The 23137-nt window shown below is 38.8% G+C and overlaps 1 protein-coding gene and 1 non-coding gene across 3 annotated transcripts in view; both read left to right on the plus strand.

The window, feature by feature from the left end:
- pard3aa (par-3 family cell polarity regulator alpha, a) overlaps positions 1 to 23137 on the plus strand; it is a 392129-nt gene that overhangs the window by 143097 nt on the left and 225895 nt on the right. The window lies entirely within an intron of this gene.
- Positions 8951 to 9022, plus strand: trnac-gca (transfer RNA cysteine (anticodon GCA)). The gene has a single exon. It is a non-coding gene; the product is annotated as a tRNA-Cys (tRNA).

Raw genomic sequence — 23137 nt, forward strand, 5'->3', positions numbered from 1 at the left:
GATAAATAGAGACAGCCCCCTGGGGTCGGTGTTGTAAACAAGACTCAAACTTGAGTGTCCAAATCAGAACGTAAAACACAGTGCCAAGGTATATAATGCATATAAGTTGATGTCATCTCTATCTTAATCACCGTGCTTCTGCATTACTGAACCAAAATGTTAATATTTCTGCAGCTTAAAAAACACTAAAAGATCACTATGATTTACCTTCTACACACACATACGTTTGGAATAAGTATCCGACAGATCACACAAACTCTCTTGGACATCCCATTGAGGTTCCTTCCTTGAACTTGACTTTCATGGATTACTACTTTTCCTTGATTATTACTTTACTGCAAGAGTTTTTATTTTGAGGTTTTTATAGAAGCACAGTGCCAGTTGTTCAGTATACGCAATCAGGAAATGGCAGAAGCTCAAGGGCTATTGACTGAGGTTAAAACTGCACTGTCATTGATGTGGAGTAGCTTTAAAACACTAACAGAAGATCACAGTGATTGCAGCGATACTTACACAATTGACCCCCTACTGAAAATCTTTTTTGTGTGTGTACAGCTCAAACTAAAATAACTTGTCATTTTTCCATTTACACCACTTTACAACTTTCAACTCCAGCCAAATCACACTTACAATGTAATGACAAAGTGTCCATTCCTCGGCTGACCTGCTCTTCTGGTGAATCTCTTGAATCTCTGCCCCCTCGGTCCTCTAAGCTCTGTGGTGACAGGGTTGCTGGGACACCATTAGAGAGATTGCTCGTGGGTGGGATGGGGGGTAGGGGGTGGGCTTGACACCTTCAAAGAAGAGGGCCTTCATCTAATCAATTTGGCTTAGTGGTCTGCCACTGAGGAGGCTCCCTGCCACAAGCCAAGGCCATATAAAAGTCACTGCAGAGGAGAAGACACACCTGACACCCTGGCAGCACACAGCATTAGGACACATAATGTATAATGTCCAATACAACTGTACAATGCCTCATCAAAATTTTAACACCACAAAGCTGCTCATATAACACATTTGTTCTCATAGGCACTTGTTTTAAGACAGTGTATGACGTGTGTTTTAGCCATTTCTTTTTTTAAGACGTCCATCTCAGATTTAAGGCTTAGGAAGTGAACTGTCCCTACATCATGGGCTCTCCCAATGGGTTTGGGTGACTTCCAAAGGCAAAGATTGCCTATTATAGATAAACTACCAGGGCTAGCTTTGGAACCACATGCAGCTAGGTCTGATAGTAGGAACTGATACTTATCTCTCTCATCTGCCATCTCTCTCTCTCTCTAACCTCTCTGGCCCAGAACCACCTCTTCAATCTCTCACTTCAGCAGCGAACAGGTGATACAGTATGATCTTGGGGCTTTGATATTGGAAGAATCACAGAGTTGATAACAGTGGCGGTGTGCATCAGCTGATTGGACCTGTCTGATGGTTAACCCATCTCACGTTGTCTTGCTCTGTCTCCCTCCTCCTTTGTCTCTTAGTAAAGTTTTTAGAGTTTTTCTGTGAAGCATGTTATTACATTGATTCACTGTATGAGCTTTCGTGTAGGATAAGGCCGAGTACCAATTATTTTTAGTTCACATTGCTGACATTTGTTGCTGTTGTTTTTGGGAGGGTGGGGTTTGTATTTCTTGAAAAGCGAAATTTGAAATACAGGCAAAGGAGAGAGATGGGTTTATGACATGCAAGAAAAGTCTGGACAGCTGGGAGGTGAACTGTGGAAGTGATAATGTGATATGCTCCATTAGGCCACTGAATGCTCCTGCTATTGGTAGCTTTGAACATATTCTTAGCTCTAGCCTATTCTCACCAACAGGATCTTGACCTCATACCAATCTGTGCATGACTGGATTAAGGCACCCTTGAGCAAAAGATTGATTTTGGGCCATAATGACCTCCTACCTCCCTGCCTATCAATGCTGGTTTAACATGTCTGTGTATTGTGCATGTACTCCAGTGCCTCCTAGATCCCATCAAGTACACAGCAGGCTGTAAATGGTTGGTGAGATCAATGAATTTGATGGAGAGGTGAACTTGAGTCTGGTATGCAGGCGAAAAACAGGGAAAGATGTCTTGAGCATGGACTGAGCATGTGGCAGGAAAGGACTTGCAAAAGATGCAAGACCATGTAAGATGCTACAGGAAGAACATGTGCACAGTTGCTTGCGGGAAGAGATAACCAGCAACCCAGTGCCATTAGTATAGCCAGCAGAAAGTTACTTAGTTGGAACATGAATAGTTTAATGACTCCTTAGCAACCCAGTAACACAACCAAACTCAGTAGGAGGACTGACCAGTGGAATAATGGGACGCCCAGTGCTGGTAATAGAGACATTCAAAGTTAGTGAATGAGTTTAGCCAGATTTAAGACTGGATTACAGTGTGTGTAGCAATAGTGTTGTAACATGGTTACACTATAGGCTGGCAACAATTTGCCAAGACTAGCAGCAAGATGCTGCACTGCATGAAAAAAAAGGATAAAAAGAGGGTGGCACCAACGAAACCCATACAAGGCTTACACTTTTTACACTTACATTAGTGGAGAGTCATAAGAAAGAAAAGAAACCCAAGAATTTTCAATCCAGTTCTACTCAAGGAAATCTGCTGTAAATGGGGGATACCTCACATCCCAGTGCTGATAATATGAGTAGATTTATTAGGAGTGTAAAGGTTTGTTAATATAAATTAGAGCTACAAGGGAAAGGGCTACAAGGTGTTATAGCAAAATTAGGTGTTATGTAAGTACTCCACCACTTACCTGTGTAACACCAGATTTACAACAAGAAAACTGTAGAGTTAAATGAATGTAAGAAGCACCCTCCATTTCTCACTGACTTTTATCATTACAGCCAGTGGAATTGTGAGGAAACAGTTCTGTTTGTTTCTTTCTCTCTTTTATTTATGGCCTCTGGAAGAGGTGATAAAATGGTCTTTTTTTTTAAAACTCTCTGTTTCTCTCTCATCCTCTGTAGTACCATAACGCTATCTATCATCCTGACATTTGTCATGACAAGCTTATCCTCTCAGCTAACACATAACAAGAACTGAACATTTATTTAGCTCTGATTCAACAAAACGGTGAAACACATGTAGTTGTGCATTGTATTTCCCCCAAAGATTCATCTCTGTTAAAGGTGGTTATATAAATAACCCATTCAGCTATCAGTATGAATCTCAAAAATTCTTCACGAAGAGTCAGGTTTTGTCAGTTTAGGGATAGTTGAGAGTTGATGGGACAGAGGACATGTAACATGGGTCCTTTTTTTATGTAAATGCAAAAGACTTTGGCAAAATAGGGAGTAGTAGAGCTATGACAAACACATATGGTTGCATACAAAAGTTTATGAAAATTACACATTTTGTCGATTTGTGAAGTAAAAACAAGTAAATACAATTCATTATAATTAGCCTTGTTTTATTTTAACAGAATTTTAAAATTGAAGCGCAAGTAAATAATTGAAAAAAGTTCAAGCACCCTGCTAACTGACTAACCCCACTTTGAGCGGATACCACTGCTATTTGTAGGCAGATTTTTAAAAGTCTTCTCTGATCATTTCTTGAAGTGTGGATTGTATTTTTCACACAATTTGCCCGAGGGCTCCAAACCTTTTGCATATAGAAGTATGTGTTTGCGACATTGTCGCCCTTCGAAGACCTACTCAGCCCTTCTTTGCCAATGATCCAGAGCCACTCCAGCTTTGCATAGCACCTCTCCAAGTAGCTTCAGAGTTGAGTACACACTCAGCAGCGAGTATGTTGGGATAGCAAGCTCATCATTAGCAAGTTGAAAACACTTTCAAGCCAATTGGTCCTTGTGAGACTCTGAACTGCCTTTCTCTACCTGCATTAGTGGAGAGGCTATTAGTTATGTCAACTCTTAATCAAACTCACACTTGCACTGGGAGAGGGAGAGAGGGAGTGCCCAGGGTGGGTCTTTAAACTGCTGAGAAGTGGGCGTTCTGTTCATAGTCACTGGGAATATTAGTCATAAAAACACTCATACTGTCATAATATCATCCAGAGCTGATTATAGCTAATTATTGCAACCGCCAGCGCTGCTAAATGGTGAAGACAGTGTTTTGGTAATGAAGTGTGAAGTGCTTGGAGTGGTAAAAGTCTCTGCTCAGCACTGCTGGGAATGTGCTACCAGTACTACTCCTATTATTACTTCTGCCAGGATCCTAATAAAGCCATAGCTAGACAGCTGAATCATGTGGAGATGTGTGTGTGTGTGTGTGTGTGTGTGTGCCTGTGTGTGTGTGTGTAGAAGTGTGTGAGTTTGTTGACTGCTTTATTACTTCCTGAGCTGGGCTGAGAGTGGTTCTGCAGGTCACTTGTGTCACACTTAAAGCAACACAGGAGCAGTGAGGTCCTGCTTGGGAAACAAAGTCATTTACACTTTCTGACACAGAGAAATAGACTCAAATGGTGACTGGCTATAACCCTGTGACAGGGATCATGGGAAAAGAGTCAGAGTTTGTTTGCACTGACTTTGGTGTCATCTCAGTACCAAAGACACTGAGCAGAAGGATATTTAGCAGAATTATGTGTCCGCCTGCTATTGAAATATGGCCTTCCCATCTCCTTCTGACTTCCCATGGGACTCGTGATGCGCAGTTTGTTTGTCTGCTATGTTAACACTGACATATTTATGTATTGTTGAGTTAAATCTTTTTCAGACTGACACGGCTTTGAGTGGTTACTTGATAAAACTTTGCAGTTTTCCAGAGATGTGAAGTGTTCTCAGGAATTTACTGAACCATCTTGGTTGTCTGACCTTTCTTCATCTATTTTTGGAAAAGAAACGCCAAGAGATCATGATATCTTTTTCTGTCTTTGTGCCCCCTACATATATCAAGATTGCTTTTGTTATCAAGTTACAAACTGAACATTCTAGGTTTAAATTTTAACAAAAAATTAATGAAACCAAATCAGAGCTTGAGAGCTTTAGTAGTAATCCCCCGTGCCATTATTAAACTAGATTGATTTATTCTCTCTGTCTGGTTCTCTCTCTTAAACGCAGAATGTTTAACACAGAGTTATTAAGCAGGAGTGTTTAATTTACTGCAGTCCTATTGATTTTAATCACATGAAAAATGGGTTTTAAACTTTCATTATCCTTTTTTAATTCCCAAATGGCTAATTGTCTCACAGTTTAATTTTTAATTTTTCATGTTTGAGTTTTTGTTTCAGCATTAGAATTATTCATTTATTTATTTTTTTTTAATGACTCATTATTCAAATTTTTCATGCCTGTGTTTTGAACTTGTTGTTGGAGTATACCACTGGTGATAGGGGGAGTCTACAGGCAGCCATGGACCCACTTGCAAATCATGTATCATTATATATCCGACCATACAATAATTTTTTTGACTATACTGCATGTTAGGCATCAAATGAATGCTGTACACAATAGATTGTCTTTAACAACATTACAGCAATGTTGTCTTTGCTTGCATTTAGTTGATTCATTCATTTATTTAGCCATTCACTGAAAGATATTTGAAGGTTGCTGCTGTAGTGTTAATATAAAAAACAACATCAATAACAATATGGCTCCTGTCTGTAAATAATCTTTACTCATGTCTCCAAAGCCTCCCAACAGAAAATAGCTGATGAAGTATTCCATGGAAAAATGCACCATGATATAATATATAATGTGACTGTGCTATTGGATCCATGACTGGCTGTAGACTCCCCCAGGCAGTAATGGTACAGTCCAGTCATGAGCGCCAAACACAGAATTGGAAATTTAAAAGAATGAGTCAATTTTAATTTTTGTTCAAAAATCAAACTTTGAAGCAACAACCCTAACGTGAACAATTAAAAATTTTAATGAGAGACAATTGTCCATTTGTAAAGTAAACCAAAAAAAAAGGATAATTAAATGTTCAAATCTATTTTAGAAGCATTACATGAACCACATTGGCTTCACGTTTCTTTCACCCTGTTCTGAATTCCTCTGCTTGCTTTTTAGTCTCCCTCTATTTGAACAAGGACACCAACCAAAAGCAAACCTCTTGTAGTATCAGTCATCACTTTAATGGCATATCAAAAGCAGATTTTCTAAAACCCAGTTTGTTTTCTCCCAAATAAACAAAACAGGGAGTTCACTGCTACGTGACCTACACTCAAATGTCTGGCGAAGTATTTCTTTGCCAAAACAAAAATATGAAACATTGAAAGAACATTCAAAGAAGTCATAGAAAGTGAAAGACAAAATAATAGTTTAGGCCACATCTAACAACATCACTGCAAATCTCATTATAATTATAATGATTATACTTGAGAATAATTAGCATAATTACTTAAGCTTTCATGTCTGTTTAATTCAAAATATTTCTAAGAAGTGATTTGATTATAAATGCACACAGAATATGTGGTAAATTGTAAACCTGTCTTTATTTCTCTGTCTGTCTCATTAGTCGGTGAGAGCCTCTGTGGTTCATTTACATCATGTAGAACATGTCAAAAGAGGGTCACAGTTGGCCAAGGGCAATACCTCCTGCTCTTGGCACAATAAGTCCACAAAGGGTTATGGGGTGTTTAGCATCTCTTTGTCTCCAGGCTCTTTGTCCCAGTGGACCTTGCACACAACCCCTCAATTCCTCCACCCACCTCATTAGTCCTTTTGGAAGAGCCTCCCTCCTGTGTTTCACTTCTGCGTCAGTCTCTTTCATTGTTTTTCACAGGCAGGTCACCTATGAAATTTGTCTGCTTCAAAGCACACAAGAGAAGAGCACTCAGACACATGTGCAGCCACATGTGGTTGGCAACACATGCATGTTTACACATACTTCATGCGGACAGACAGGCATTTATCAACACCCGCTGAAGCACAATATGGGGGCATTGCATGCATGCAAAAAGGACAGGTTGATTGTTTCAAATGTGAATGTATCCGTAGATGAGCCCACACTGACAAATACTGTACACAGATATGGACATGCTGCACAAAAAAACTGCCTTAATGATAATTCAGTCATTAAGCTCATTTTAAGATTAAAACTATTCAAGGAAAACTCACTATGTCATCTTGTCTCAGTGACAAACCCTTTATTTACCACCACAGTAATCAAATGGTATTTATTACTGCTCACAAGCTTTCTGCATGGATCCACTGGTATTTTGCTCCACTCTTCGTTTGAGACGAGCTTCAGGTTTTTCAGATTGAAAAGCTTCCTCACCATCTGTCCAGTCTTCACTTTGTTCCACAGATTATTGTTGGGGTTCAGGCTGCGAACTCTTGATATCTTTCTTTCAACATTTTTATCCACTTTAGCTGCATGTTTTAGATCATTGCCTGGTCGGAAGGTTCAATGCTACCCAAAACAGACTTCATGAAGTTTTCCTCTAGAGTCTAAGAGTAGTCCACTTTTCTCATGACACCTTTTGCTTTGACACGACTGCTCGGATCATTGGCTGACAAACACATTCAAAGTATTACATTCCAACCACCATGCTGGACTGTGGGCATAGTGTTCTTGGGGTTGAATGTTTCCTCTTTCTTTCATCAAATTAAAGCCATGTCCTTGCATTCAAACAACTGCATTTTCATCTCACCTGACCACAGAGTTGACTTTGAAAAGCTTTCCTCTTTGTCCAGATCAGCTTTTTTTGGAGAAGCAAATTCCTCCTTGGTTGGCATGAGGTATTGGTGCAAGAAATCTTCAGATAGCTCAGAACTTATTGGTCAAACACAAAATCACTGTAAATCAAAACTTGGCATCCATATGAATAATTTCGGCCTTAACTGTATGTCAGTAAATAAAAAATAACTTGTCCTAGCTTCAAAAATCTAGAACAAGTTAATTCCACTTGATAACAAGTGAAGTAATCTCCCTGTGTGACTGTGGTAGATACAATTAGACCACAGATTTTTATTTTATTTTTTTTTTGCTGCGCACTCCAACAATATTTGCTGAATATTGCAATGCATTAAAATTCACAGAGTTATGAAATAACATAGCAGAATGAAAGTGTATGAAGTACTCATGAATAATGATGAAACTGGTCCTAGCGTGCTTATGGGATAGAGAGGCATCTCCTTGGCCACAACTACAGTAAGTCTGTCATTCCCCTACTCTCCCTCCTCCTGTTTTTCATCAAATCCATAAAGATACAATCCGCCCTCAAGCTCTGTGGAAATCCCAGAGCACTCCCCTGCAACATTCCCATATTCCCGAAAAAGTGATCGCTTTCAGAGTGCTTACTTTGGATCACAATCATAGCTTTGAGCAAAGCAAAACACTTGTGTGTATCCTTCTCATGGAATGGTTTCATTTGAAGCCATGTGAACATTAAGGTCAAATTAATTTGACAATGTGCAGCAACTAACCAGTGGACTTCCTGCTAACCATGCAACTGTTTAGAAACACATGTTGGCATATAAGTGCGGAGTTTAGAGTCTGGAATGCTTGCAATTAAAGATAAGGCCACTTCCTCTATTTTGTAATAGATTTCAACTGTGAATCTTTTAATATGTCTTGAGATGCTTTGATTTGTCTACAGGAAACAGCAGAAACACATGGATGAAAAATGAAAACATTACTGACTTGCTTTCTGCACTAAACTCCCTGATAGTCATATCTTGTGTGAGCAGTCCTTCTTGGACTGATCAGTTACATATTTCTGTTTCCATCATGGCAGCACATTCATATTAACAGTACTTTATTGATCTTCATAAGACAAGTCTCCTTTCATTTGCAGCCCTGTACATATGGTTGTCAGCACTAGCACTAGGAAGCACCCTGGAGCTGGCTTGGCTTTTAGTGTCTTACGCTAGGAGAGCAGATGCAGGTTGACATGGGAGGTTGAATTTCTTGCCTACTTCCGAAAGCCCGCTGGCCCAAATTGTCTTTGTCATGTAGAATTTAGTCAAGTAGCAGAGATCAAACCCCCAACTAGCTGACTTGTAGTATTTCCCCAATCAGCTCCTGGAACAGTATCAGGGGGTATACCTCAGTGGCAGAGCATTTGACTGCAAATCAAGAGGTCCCCAGTTCAAATCTGGGTGCCCCCTCATCTAAAAGCAGGGTGATGACATGTTAAAACAATGCCTAGCTTCATTTTTTTCACCTGAGATTAGTGCTGCCATCTTGCCCACAGTTTCCAGTTTTAAGAAATGGAAGAATCCAAAACCTTACTTCAGTCAGATTAGTTTTTTTAAAAAGGGCATTTTTTGGAACATTTTGAAAGTTTGTCATGAATTTGTTACATTACCAACTGCAGGACTAAAGTATGTGACAGGGCTTTATCTCTAATTGACTTGTACAATGATGCAAGCAACAATTGTTTTAGTTCTGTTCACTTATTTCCTCTCATTCTCATTGGAAAACTAATTTGCAACCACAAATACATTTTGGAGGAAACATAATTCTGCTTGGATTAAGTTTTCTGTTAACTTAATGAGGAAATGTTGTTAATTAACATATCTGCCAGTCCTCTGTTCATTTGTTTTCAACCCTTACTATCCTCAGTTCCTTTGAGTAACCCATGATAGGAGACAGGAAACCCTGTAATTTCTTCTGATTGATCACCTTACCTGTTTACACAGTATGTGATTAGTCAAACAACCACTAAGCACACTGTTAGCAGGGTTTTCTCTTGGTTTCTGAAGAGCTGAGGCACTGCTGGCAGAGGGGGTAGGTTCTGTCTTTTAATTTTTAATTCCAATTTAAGTCATCATGAATTTATTTCCTCTGTGACAGCAAAACAAACTATAGAAGCCTTCACAATCTCCTGTAGGTTAAACTAGGTCGATCAAACACTTTGCTGCACAGTATTGGTTAACTCAGTAAAAACAGACTGAAAAGATTTCCTTACTTAGCTGCATAAAGGCTGCCAATTTGGCCAGGGCAATAAAATCATAGTAGTATGTACCACCAATAGCCCCTTTATCAGTCGCAATAAGAAGATAATTCAATAGAATGTTTGAAAGTTTCTCTTAAAAGCAATGGATGCAAGCCGGCGCCATAGCAGAATCCAAAGTTTGGTTGCATGAACTAACGGCAAGTATGTTTAGTGCCTGGCTCATTACAGTCTATCACATCTCTTAATAAAAGAGCACCTTTGCCCATCTACCCTCCAGCCAAGTCCCTGTCAAGTCTCATAACCCTGGATATTTAAAAAGCTCACATTCACATTCACTTTAGTTGCTAACAGATACCTTCAACTTTACCAAGAACATAGACGTTTTCAATAATTGTGCTTTTTCAACATGACCATGCACAACACAGCAGCTTTTGACATAGATTTTTAAATTTGCTGCTGCATGAAAATGTTGACCGTGTCTTACATTGTAAGGGAAACTCTGTTAGTTTATATGTGATGCAATGACTGCTTAGATACTAACTTAACTAGGTGTGAGCCTTTGAACTGAGACCAGTGTGGGTCATGGTCCTTTTGATGATGGTTCAAGTCCAAAGGACACGATTCTATATGTCTCAAGAAATTAAGCAGTAGGAAAACTTCTGTCTATGCATGACGACATAATGTAGAATGAGGCTTCTTCACTCTTCAAAGGTTCTACCGAAGGAAATATGTGTGTGTCCAGACAACTTTGAAAGAAGAAACCCTGACAAAAAAGTTCATGCTTTTTAGCATACGATCACTGCTTCAGTACTTCAAGTGCTGTTGCAATTGCTGAAATGTTGCTTGCACATTTCATCACTCTACACACCGTACTGAGGGGTCAAGTTGTGCCACTGGCATGAGTGAAGGAAACTCTGGACCTTGGATGAGACTGTTTTCTGTTTCCATCTGCAACTGCAAGAAACTCTGTAGCTTAAAGTTGTACGGAAATAACATAATTCTTTTCCTGAGATGTAAAACAATCTCAGTTTTGTGCCATGACAAATTCCAGCTAATTCCCTGTGAAATCCAACCCAGCAGTATATGAAGTTAAAAGCAGTATAGAATGACTGAAGTGATGATTTATTGACATTTAAATGCTACATGTAGGCACTTAAATGTTCCACCAACACCGTGTCTCCCATTTAATTCCCTTAAGATCACTATGCACACATCTGAGCATTATTTTGTGATATTGTCATTATCATACCCATTATGCTACCCTGTTGTCTAATTAGATGTGCTATCCCTACCCAGGGTGCTACCTAGAAAAAGTTAGCTTTTCTAAACCCTTCCTTCCCTCTCATTGTCCCCAGCCTGCAATTTCAATGAAAACCGCATGTACTTTCATAAACCTGCGTGACTGATCAGAGCTTATCTAAAACATAGACTGTGCACATCAAAATACCATCTGTTCCCAACAAACTTATAATCACCTTTTCTAAAACAGTTTGAAAGAGTGAAAAAGTTCTCAGTGCAGAGTACTGCATTTGTTTGAGTTCTTTTTTTCTGTTTTTGTCTTCACTGCTCTGGTCTGCATTAAGGAAAGGACTCCTCTCTGATATGCTTTGATTTGGTGTGTGTCAACTCCTCTGAACTCAGACATGCTGTTATGTGTGTGGAGATTTTTGTGTAAGAGACCTTTATCAAGATTAGCATATGCGCTCAGTGGCAGCTCCCATCAGGCAGTCCACCCACTGAACATCATATTTACACCAGGCCAAACACCAGTGTTCATATCAGCCGTCCTGCAGCACTCCTCTCATCTCACACACCAAATAACTTTCTGGTTTTCCCCAATAAATCGTTAAAAGGATTCAGAAAAAGTTGGTTAGTCTGGTGGAAGTTTGTGTTTGTCATCTTTTCTGAAAAGAGCAGTTGGATTGAGGATGTTTTTTTGTTCACAGTGTAGAAGAAGAAGCTGTTCTTACTGCTGAAATGTTTGTGATATGGATTTTGTGTACGTGCTGTCTGGAAGCTGCAGTGGAATGAGCTCCATGCTTTAGATGCTGTCCAACCTGCCAGAAACTGAAATTCATTCACTAACTCATCGGCCTCCAATTTCTGTTTGCATGGCTGCTGTGACAATTAAATCTGTGACAATTTAAGCTTGCTTGGAGATAAAAAAGGAAAATATTTTCTGCCATAAAATGACTCTGAGAGTCATGATTTCCCATTGTGTGAACAAAGTGTAGAACAGTGATACTTATCTTACGGCCTGTGGGCCTAATCACGTCCGTGATAAGGTGCAGACTGACCCGCCGACATCTTATTAAATTCAATTGATTATTACTACAGATTTTTTTCCTAATTTATTTATTAAATTATCAGCCATGTTCCCTGGCTGTTACTCAGTTAATTGCCAAATAAACATGATGAATAAGGAGCCTTTTAATGGTACTTCAAAATTCTGTTTAACCAGGAAATCTTTCTTTTCAAGGGACAGCTGACGAAGAGGGCGTGTCATTTCTCAAAAAAAGTATTGTAAATATTGTTTACTTGTTTATTTACTGGCCCCTGGCACCTGTCAATTCCCAAAAATATCCTCTGGATAAAGCAAGTTGGTTATACCAGGTAAGGAGCACTATGTCCTAATGATCTTATCTTAATGTTACTGTCTCAAAATGTCTATAGTTAATATTATTAATTGATGTTTACATGCTACACATTTCACCTGCATACGGCATAAAGATGCAATAACAATGTGGCTATCAATGTCTGATTGCAACATGCACACAGCTTGTTCTCACATGCGTAATCAATGCAATAAAAACCTGGATTCATAGTCAGTGCGGATTTGTGGTTTAGTGATGGATTTCTGCTGTTGATAGCTCCACAGCAACACTGCTCCTTAATTGCATTCCCAACATTCTTTCTTTTACTGTACTTTGTGGAATGGATGAAGGCAGAAACCTTGTTTCATTACTGAAACAGCATTTGATGACAAGGTGACATGGCTTAGGGAAGTGGCATTTAATTTAACAAAGCCCACCTGCAAAGTACATGTGTATAGTTTAGTCTTAGGTTGGGATTAATATTAAACACAGGCAGAAATGTTAACATTTTATGTAAGGACAATACAGCTCAAAGTCAAAACTGTTTTCTATTGTCAACATTAATGTGCAGCATTTTGTGCCACTATGGCTGCAACTAATAATTATTTCTATTGTTGATTAATCTGTGAATTATTTTCTTGATTAATTGATTAGTTGCTTGATCTATAAAATGTCAGAGAATGCTGAAAAATCTTAATCTGTGTTTCCCAAAGCCCTTGATATTCAGTTTACAGTTACAAAGGAGTAAAGAAACCAAGCAATATCTGATCTTAGAAACTTAAAATATTTTTTTCTTTCTTAAAAAGCTGCTTAAACCAAAATTAATCTGTTATCAGAGTAGTTGGTGATTCATTTAGTAGTTGATAACTGATTGACTCAACTGTGTAGAACTCTATGTACCACCTATGTTCAGTGTTTTCCTCTACAACATTTTATTGTTTTTTTAGTTGCAAAAGCCTTGAAATACCTGCAGATGACAAAAGTACACTCAGAAGGATATTAATAAAATTGTTTAGGGTGCCTGAGTGGCTTTTTAATGTGATTCCTGTTTCATTGCAGCTTTTACAGACTGACACCAATGAAGCTGACTAAAGTAATCTCCCTCACTGAACTGACATCTCAGGGCCAAGAGGAGGTTTGAATTAGGAGAAGCCTTTAACTGTTTTAGCGGTAGATGCTTTTTTTATTCTTTCTGCACAAGCCGGAATTTGTTTAGTCAACCAAATCCTGAATCTGAAAATTGACAAAAGGCTGGTCGCTTTGTCCATTCTACTAGATTCTGTTACTCCTGGCTCATGACATTTTCACAGCGGTGTTTTTAATCATCAGTGACTGGGCCACATATCAGGCTGAGTGAGATTTATAGCCCCTTTTCTCCAAGAGCCTGTTCTTCTGGACCAACCATAATGGAGAAACACACAAAATGGTGTTTACACGGAAGGTGCTGCTTGTGGTCCTGTTTCTGGGCCGACTCAGGGTTGTTTGGTTTGTTGATTAGCAGCTCCCTGGAGGCCTGGGTGTGGAGGGAAGTCTCTGTGAGTCCGGTCCAGGCTGGCATGGAATGAGATGTTGTAATAGGGCTGCTGCATTTTTAACTGGATTTATACCATTTTTATTTTTTGCAAATAGGTAGGAGATTATGAATAGTTCATTAAATTGATTTTAGCCAGCATTGAAGCTTGCAAACCATTGCATTCTTTAAAACCTTTTCAGGTAAGAAAACCTTTCCTGATCCTGAGATCAACCATGATTAGCTGACCCTCAGTGCTAAACGTTCAACAGTATAAGCTTAACATCACATGAAAGTTGCACTCATATGTGCACACTTGCCAACACACATGCACACATATGCAGTTTTTGTGTTGCTCTCTGGGGTCCCAGCATGAGTAGAACCTCGACCTAGATGAGTCAGGTTTGATTTGGGGAGTGAGATCGTCATTGTCTAGGGAAACACGCTCACGCACACACACACACACTTTGGTGTTATTGTTGTTCAAGTGTCTAGGTGTCTGCTGTTGGAGGCCTCATCTCTGAGGGCCTGGAGGAGGCTGGCATCCTCTCCTCTTTCTCTCCAGTAAATTGTCTGTATTGTCTTTCTGTCAGGAGAAAAGAATCAGTCTCTGCCTCTCTCTATTTCTTTTTCACATTGAAAACTGGATGGTTGACTCAGCAACCCTGTGGGAAAACAGCCTTCTTCTGCCTTAGTCTTCTACTCAGGCACAGTGATGGGACATTATACCCAGCTACAAAACAAATATGATTGACATTTGAAGTTTGACAAAGAGAACAAGACTGATTCTGAGCAGAGTAACTTTATGGGTACACTATAATATCCTTATTAAGTAGTACGGTAATCAGCGAGATGAAATCCCATGAACAGACTATATGAATGATTTGGATGCAGAGTGGTCTAAGCTCTTTTCTGTAGTTTTTGAGAAAAATAAATTTTGTGATTTTGAGAATGGTCTAACATTTGAAGCCTCACTGTAGCGCTTTATTTGGTGGGGGGTGGGTTAGACCACTTTGCCACTCAACTCAACACATAAAATATTACGGAAATTATATAAAACTCAGTTTGGACCTTTTGTGGGTTAGACCAGTCTGCTTCTAACCTCCTAATATACAAAAGAAAGACATAGCAACAATGATATTACTCTTTGGTTTGTGATTACCTGCCGACTTGGTCTTTTGAAACCAGACGTAATGAGCAAGGGGTGGATCTGGCTAAGATACAATGGCAACAAGTCAGGAGCCTCGTCCTAAAACATGACCTGCTTTATCCACTGTTTTGCTCCGTATGGGACCAGAATTTCCAAAAAGAATATCATGCTGTATTCGAAAATTATTCAAACTAGTGTTTGCCACCATAAACTATAAATCTCTTAGGTAAATGTTTACTGTGGTAACAAATCAAGGGAAAAGTGGGGTCATTTTCTCATAGGCGTCAATACAATCTGACTGCTATTTGCTCCCAGAGGAGTTACCCCCCCTCCCCAATAAATCATTACCCCCCTCAACATTAGACAGAATACAGGTTTACAGCACTTCCGTACTGGCTTTACATTTCAGACAACAGAGGCTACGTACATATTTTAATTACAGTCTAGAATCACCCCATGCACTCTATGCCAAGTGAGGCCAAGTAGGATTCAAGTGATCGCTGGCAGTCATCAGGCTGATCCTTATGCACTTCATCTTCAAGAGGTAATATTGATGTACAGCATTAGCACAAATATAGCAGTTCAGTAAACCATCAAAAGAAGTGCAAATTTTTTTCAAGAAAGGTTACACAGCAGGTCAAGTGATAGTTTAGGGCAGTTTAGGAAATATGCCGCTGTGCAAAGAACTTCATCTTAGCTGTAAATAGTACAGGTGACAAAGTCAGGGCAGTGTTTTGATTTCTCTGCAAACAATACCTTCTGTGCCTTAACCAGCTGACTTTTGACAAGAGGTTTTCTATAATTTAGAAAGACCAAATGATAGACTTTTCTTGTTTTCCATGACACATTAGGAGGTTTTTGTTTTTTTTTTTAATCCTGCTGTTCTAGTGCAAGTCTGTTGAAGGATTTGACCTTTCAGGTTCTGATGGAATAAAAATGAAATGACTGAAAAAGTTGGCGGAGGGCATCTATTATATTTCCATGTTTGGTCACGCAGCTACACTGTGCTTACAGTATACACAGAGGATTTATTTAAAAATAAGTGAACATGACAATGTAAAAAGAAAAGATTTATATTCATGCACAGGTACACATGTAGAGGAAAGCCCAACAAACCCAAGCAAATATGGATTTAAACAAACATACATATGCTCAAAAGCACGCACACAAAAACACGATTTATAGACAGAAGGGCACTTAACTCTAAAGTCAAGCAGGGTTTTTGTTTTCATAACTGCTGCTTTGCTTTGAAGTGTTTTTCCATCCATCCATCTATTGGATAAGATCTTCAGCTCTTGGTAAAGGTCAGCAGTTGATGTTTATTCAAAGTTTGTCTCGTTTCGTTCTCTGACATTACATCAGATTGGAGCCTGCTAAACATTTCACAGGAGCATTCTGAGTGGTATTCTTGACCTTGCTTGGCCTTCGGTTGACCAGCGTCCTATTTAAGCCTTCTACATATTTCATGTCCTTCTCCTGCATCTTGGTTCCCACCACTCCAGAACTGTCTTGCTCCTCCCATAAAATGGAACCTTTTGTCCCCGTGTGGATGATTCAGGTCAGGGTGTATTCAGTGGAAATCCCCCTCGCTGCACACAAGGGACATCAATATGTAGTCAGTGGTTGGAGAGAGAGTTAAAATGGCTCAGTGCCATAATTTATTCAGACATTGAACTGGCCCAAGCTTGAAGTATTCAAAGTAGCCCAGGAAAAAATAGCTTTTAGACATTTCATGAAGCCATGGTCGCTTGGCATTTATATTTAAATCAGTTCAATGTGAAAGCATAGACTCAGAGTACACCAAGGCTAGAGGGCCACAAGAGAAAATACCCAATTCATGCACCATATAGTCTTCATCCCTAGCTGGCCGGTAGTGCCTATAGGCTTACTCTGTGCACACATTTGTATTTAAATACTAGTAAGGAGCTGACTTTATTTATTCACTAACCTCTAACCTGCATACTGTGCAAAATAATTTCAACCTTGGACACATTGTAGCATGTTGCCATCTGCATTGTTTGGTGCACTGCATATTTTTCACTGAAATTACAAACTCTCCTCACATAGTTCAGTAAAAGTAAGGATGGATCTATACCAAAAAACTGCTCTTGATCATAGTCGAACTCTTCAAAGTGTTGTTCTTCTGGGCACTTCCCAGTTATTAATGTCAGAGCAGGTGATTTTTTATTTACAGCTGATGTCAAATACCTCACGTTAAAAGTTTCAATCTACAAAGTACCAGCTTTAAGCCCTATGAGATTTAGTTTTGAATTTCGCCTTTAAGTTTCATTTTGATCTTACTGTTTGACAACCTCAAGAGAACGGGCATATTCAGGTGGCAATGAAATCACTGTTATTGGAGCAAAGAGTGTTCCAGCCAAGAGTCATGACAACACTGAATATTCACTCACTGAGCTGCTGTTTATCACACTAGTTTGTTGTGTAAATGACGAGCTGGAAAATTTGACAAAATTTTGTTTTTCAACCCCTGTGAAGTAAATGTCTTTTTGAAAACAGAAATCCGAGACTACAAGCACACACAAGTCTATCCTTACTGTGTCCTTTCTGTAACCTTATCAGTATGCTGAAGCACTAGCTCCATTACCTTGAGTTGGCAGCCACTCAGAAGGGAAGAGCCACTCCCTACTTTCCAGGTATAGTAAGGACTTTATACTTCATGCCATTTCAGTGATTGGAAAATTCCAGAGCTAATACATTAGAGCTGACCTCCCATCTCTGTCATCACTAGGTTGGAAGCTGATTTTACTGTGTTATTAGAGCCACTTGGCGAAATAGTGGAGAAATGAGTGTAGTAAGGTGAATGGAACTGTGCTGGTTGGTGTTGTTTATGACCCACTTGACTGATGACTAAGTAAAATGTTTGCAGTGTTGTAGTGTTTCTAGTGGAGTGACGTAGAGTGGAGTAGACGTGTTTTGGGCCATTTTTACAACACGATGCCTCGTTTACAGTGCAAAAAATGTTGTTAACAGGTCATCTGTGCAGATTCAGCCATCCAGCTAATAAGCCTTAGGTAGGTGTGTAACATTCGCCTGGACTCACTGACATTAATGTTAATCATAGCATTATATCTACTGACAACAAAATTATCAGGAAAATCTCAATGTGCTGTAAAACAACTGTGTTGCGTGGGTGTTCTCAAACACGTCAAGAGAAAAAACGCCTCGACAGGGATGAATTATGGTGTTACCAAATGTTTTTAACCATCAACACACCAAACAGGGGACCAGTATAAATGATGTCTTTAGACTTTTCACCTGGAAAGAAAAAGAATGTCTTCCTTTTTCCCCCACAAATTAGTATATGAATAGATACATGGACAAAAGTAAGCCATGAAATATTTAATTAAATTCGACTTCAAATTACTAAAATAAGCATTTGTAAGTGAGGTCATCAGCCATGAGAATAGTGAAAACTTTTGCTCCAACTGTTGACCCAAATTCAACTGTGGTACCCTCATATGATTCAGAATACGATTAAGATTCTTCAATCTATTACTAAACTAAATTACTTTTCTATTGACTTTTTGCTCTGTATATTTGACAGTGATTTTATCCTTGGTGATTCATACAAGCTAATATATTTCTCCTCCAAACAAGGTGAGTGTGAAAGATAAATAAAGGACAAAGCAATACGAGGTAATGGCCCCTGGAGGATCTGACCTCTCTGTGGTGAATCGTGGTTTGTGTACATCTCTATGACCCTGCGCCCTGACCATAATCCCTCACTACAGGGGCTGGATTAGGGCCTCGTCTTATTAGCCACCCCCCCAATGGTCTCACTCCCTCTTCAGCCTGGATCGATTGCTGCCTCAGTCTGAAGTGGCATTGCTGGTTATTAAACGTGGGACCAACCAAACCCTTCGGACAGCCGGGATAATCCCATCACAAATTAAGTGGAGGAAAATTGGTCAGGGAGAACGAGGAGGGGAGAGAATCATCATATTGTGACCTTCTTAATAGTGAACATATAAACAAGCATACGCTGTCTTGTTTATCATATGTTAATCTGTAAGGATTTGTGCCCAAGATGGATCAGCATTTATTAAAGAGAAGAAATCACTAAATGGGAATCTTGTCAATGTTTAGATGCCACTGACATTGTAAAAAAGCCAAACATTATTAATAGTTCATGTGTTAGCACAGACCCAAAATGAGTTGAAGGACATGTTTTGTACATATAAAACATGCGTGTCTACATCAGGGATGTTGTGCAATCTGGAAGGAAAAATGATTTCCAGCATTGACATCTGATAAAATTGCAAAACTAATCATGAGTCTTATACATGTAAAATTAAATGATATCTTCTAGATCCTCATCACATGATGGAATATCCCATCTTTTATAGAAACTGTCAAATCTATTTGCAGGCTTTCCCAGCTCTGTTTATCAACAGCATTAAAATTTATATTGGTTGTTAGATGTTGGATAGACATGTTTTCTAAATGATGCAAATAATGATTAGTCCATAACAATGAACATAGTCTGTTAGCATCTGGAAGTGATCACGTCGAATAAAACAAGATTGATGTTGTCATGGTTTCTAAAGACTCAGAAATGTCCAGTAAGGGCTGAGCCTTGAGTTATTCTGGGAAATACATCAAGGCTTTTTAATTCATAACAACTGTCTTGTGTAGGTCCCTGTCCACAGACACACAGATACTCAAAACGCATTATCAATAAATCCTTAAAAAAAAAAAAAAAAAAAACATATATATATATATATATATATATATATATATATATATATATATATATATATATATATATATATATATATATATATATATATATATATATATATATATATACATATATATATATATACACACACACACACGTATATATGTATATATCAGTTTATGTATCAGTTTAGTATGTTTTCTGATCCCTTTTTTGTGTCAGTTTTCCTTTTTTGGTTTTACAGTTTTTCCTCTGAAATTTTCCTTGCCTCCTTCTGTAACTCCACCCTCTCCCCCCGAATCTTTCTCAATTTGTGTGTCATCTCTAAGATAATAGTGGATGTTAATTACCTTTGCTGTCCGAGGTGAATATCATTAGAGCCCTGAACTGGACATGAATCAGCCATTACTGAAAGGGGCTAAAGTTTATTAAATGACATTGTTGAATCTTCAGCCTCATTTAAAAGTAAACTCACAAAGACTGGCCGTCTGGCTGCTAGATGTGGTTTCTTCATTCGATTCCCAACCTCCTTTGAGGACGCCTATGGGCAGCGGCCAAAATAAATGAAACACATTTTGCAACAAAGGAGTACATATTATATTAGAAGCTGCTAGTGAGTTTTGTTGGCATGGTCTGTGTTAGAGGAATGGTTTTGGAAATAGAGGGATTAAACTTTGTTGAGAAAGTGTGGTTTTACCAGCTACCTGTTTCTGCATGAGAACTTGAGTTGCACCAATGATTCCCTCATGAGAAATAGTGTTTTATTAAGTTGAGTTACTTTGAAAAGTAGTTTGAAAGGCCTGTCATCAACTCTCTACTTTCTGGTTCCTAGAAGTTTCCAGATGTCATCATACAGTTATTTGCATATCAAGTCTCCCCACCAGAGTTACCTGCTCTGAGTGGAAGGTGGGGCTGTGGGACATAGCGTGACAACAGATCTGTTTGACTGAAAATGTAGAATGGTGCAAATATTTCTGCACTGGCATCAGTCATACCTGGAGCTTTGAAAGTTGTATTTGGAGACTTCGGGTAGGTTGTTAAAAACATCATCTGCATTTACACTACCCTGCTGTAATGTTAGGGAGTCCTGACAATGGATTCTTTTTTGCTGTTCTGTGTTTTAAAAAAAAGTTTTTCCCCCTGAGAATAATTTCATTCTTCTTCATTTCATTTCAGGAAGTGTCCAACAACAATATTTCTTGTTGTTTTGGCTGCAAAGAAAGATATTAAGTTATTCAGTAGGACTGAAGTCAGAATGTGCAGATGAAACATCAAAACTGTGTTCATCATTGTCAAGATGACAACACTTTTATAAACTTAATGTTGTAATCATTTTAACCATTGGCCCAAACAAACCTAACCAAATCTTGATCACAGCATTGCCACATTTTGTATTAACTTTTACATTTCAGCAGTGATTTGTTTTGGAATATAGACACTAATCCAAATGTTCTGTTCTATATGTTAAGGGCATGGGCAAATTATGTCATTTAATTTGGAGGACTTGTTGCTATCATCAAATAAGAATCCCACATATTTTGAAAAGAAAACAATAAATTATATCCAATTCTGAAATCCTAATTTGGATTGGATAAAATACCAGGTAAATCAACCAATGCACAGTTAATTAAAGGCTAATGTAACTGTATGTCACTGCCAGGACATAAATGGTCTTTGGTCCACTGCTTAAAGTGTAGTGGTTGAATTTGAGTCTGCTGTTCAGTTGGGATCTTTCTGTGTGAAGTTCTCCCTGTGCTTAGGTGTAAGTGTGTCTCTTTGTGTTGCCCCTGAGACAGACTGGTGACCCTTTCAGTCTTGCCCCAATGTTAGCTCGGACCTTCTACATAGCTGATAGATGGATGTAATTCATAGAAAACCAGGCTGCTGTGCCTGAGGCTGCATAAGGATACAAAAGCACCACATAGAATCACTTTCACATGTATGTGAATGTAAGACCCAAACCTCATAAACTGCTACACATCAAGCTTATTTGTATAGCCGTTGATGACAGTTGTGGTTCAAGTTTAAAAAAACACACCTTGAAAATTGCAGCAATCATATGGCACAGGTAAGCAAGAAACCAAAGTAACTCTTAATGAGTGTAAAATAAGGTTCAGTTTTAACATACATCAACAACTTTTCAAGCAAAGAGTAAGTGAGAAAACAACAGTTCAGTGCCCTGGAGCCCTGATTATAATAGTGAGATTATCATGTTGGAGATAATTGGAGTAGAGCTGAAATAAATCACCTTTACAAAAAAACAAACAAACAAACAAAAACCATCAGGCTTGGAGAGAGGTAGAAGGAGTATTTTATGATGTGAACAAAATAGAGCAAGTTTGAATCATTGACATGGCAGAAAGAATGTGAGTCACTGAGTTCAAAAGATGCGTCTTGAAGAGTATTGTTTGGTTGGTTCATGAATACTAGAAATATACAGGTATCAACATGCACATGTTGATCTCACCTTTATTTTTGGGCTTCTGTCTTTTAATTTGCCTGCCTTTCTTTCTTCCTACCAGCAGATGAGAAACACTTACAGTTGTGCTCAAAACTCCCCAATCTTGTCACAGTGTTAAATACGCATGACTTGCAGCACAGCGTAAGCCGTGATTAAAATGCGCTGCCGCTACCACTAAGTCATGTCTCTGGTGTATCAGATGGAAGCTTAGCACCGGCATATGCTCACTGCAATGATCCTTCAATGGATGACAGGTGGCTACCCAACTATTTGCATAATTCTGGGTGTAACACACAGGCTGCAAGAACGTCATAAACAAATCCATATGGCCTTTTGGGAATATCCAGATGATTTACACCACAGTTCCTGGATAACGTTTCCCTGTGTTACAGACATCAGTGGGATTTGTCTCTAAATGTTTTAACCAGAGTGTGAATCGTGGAGCAACTTCACTCTCTGAGCTTTGGCAACTGTAATCTGATGTGGGAACTTTAAACCAAGTTTTAGTTGCAGATAGGTCACTGTGGCAGCTGTAACATGGCCCAGTGTTTCCTGTATGGTTTTTCCTGGAGATGTTTGATAACTGGGGCAGTGTTGGCTGTGACACCTTGTTTCAATCCTTGGAAACTTTCCTGAATCAGCTTTAGTTGGTAGCAGACTTTGTTAGAATGACCCTTATCTGGAGGGCCACGTCATGATAAATGAGCAATTTACTGCAATTATAATTATTATTTTTAGAGTTGCTAGACTGAGTACAGGGTTAGATGATCCCATGTATATTTTTTTCTCTCTCATATTTACTTATTTTATAGCTGTCTGGGTAATATTCCAGCTACAGTTGTGTGTGCAGTATAGCTACAGTAAATTTCTTTCACTGTAACCGGACTTAAGCCAAACCAAACTTTCC

The sequence above is a fragment of the Amphiprion ocellaris genome, chromosome 22, assembly GCF_022539595.1.
Source record: "Amphiprion ocellaris isolate individual 3 ecotype Okinawa chromosome 22, ASM2253959v1, whole genome shotgun sequence".
Classification (NCBI taxonomy): domain Eukaryota; kingdom Metazoa; phylum Chordata; class Actinopteri; family Pomacentridae; genus Amphiprion; species Amphiprion ocellaris.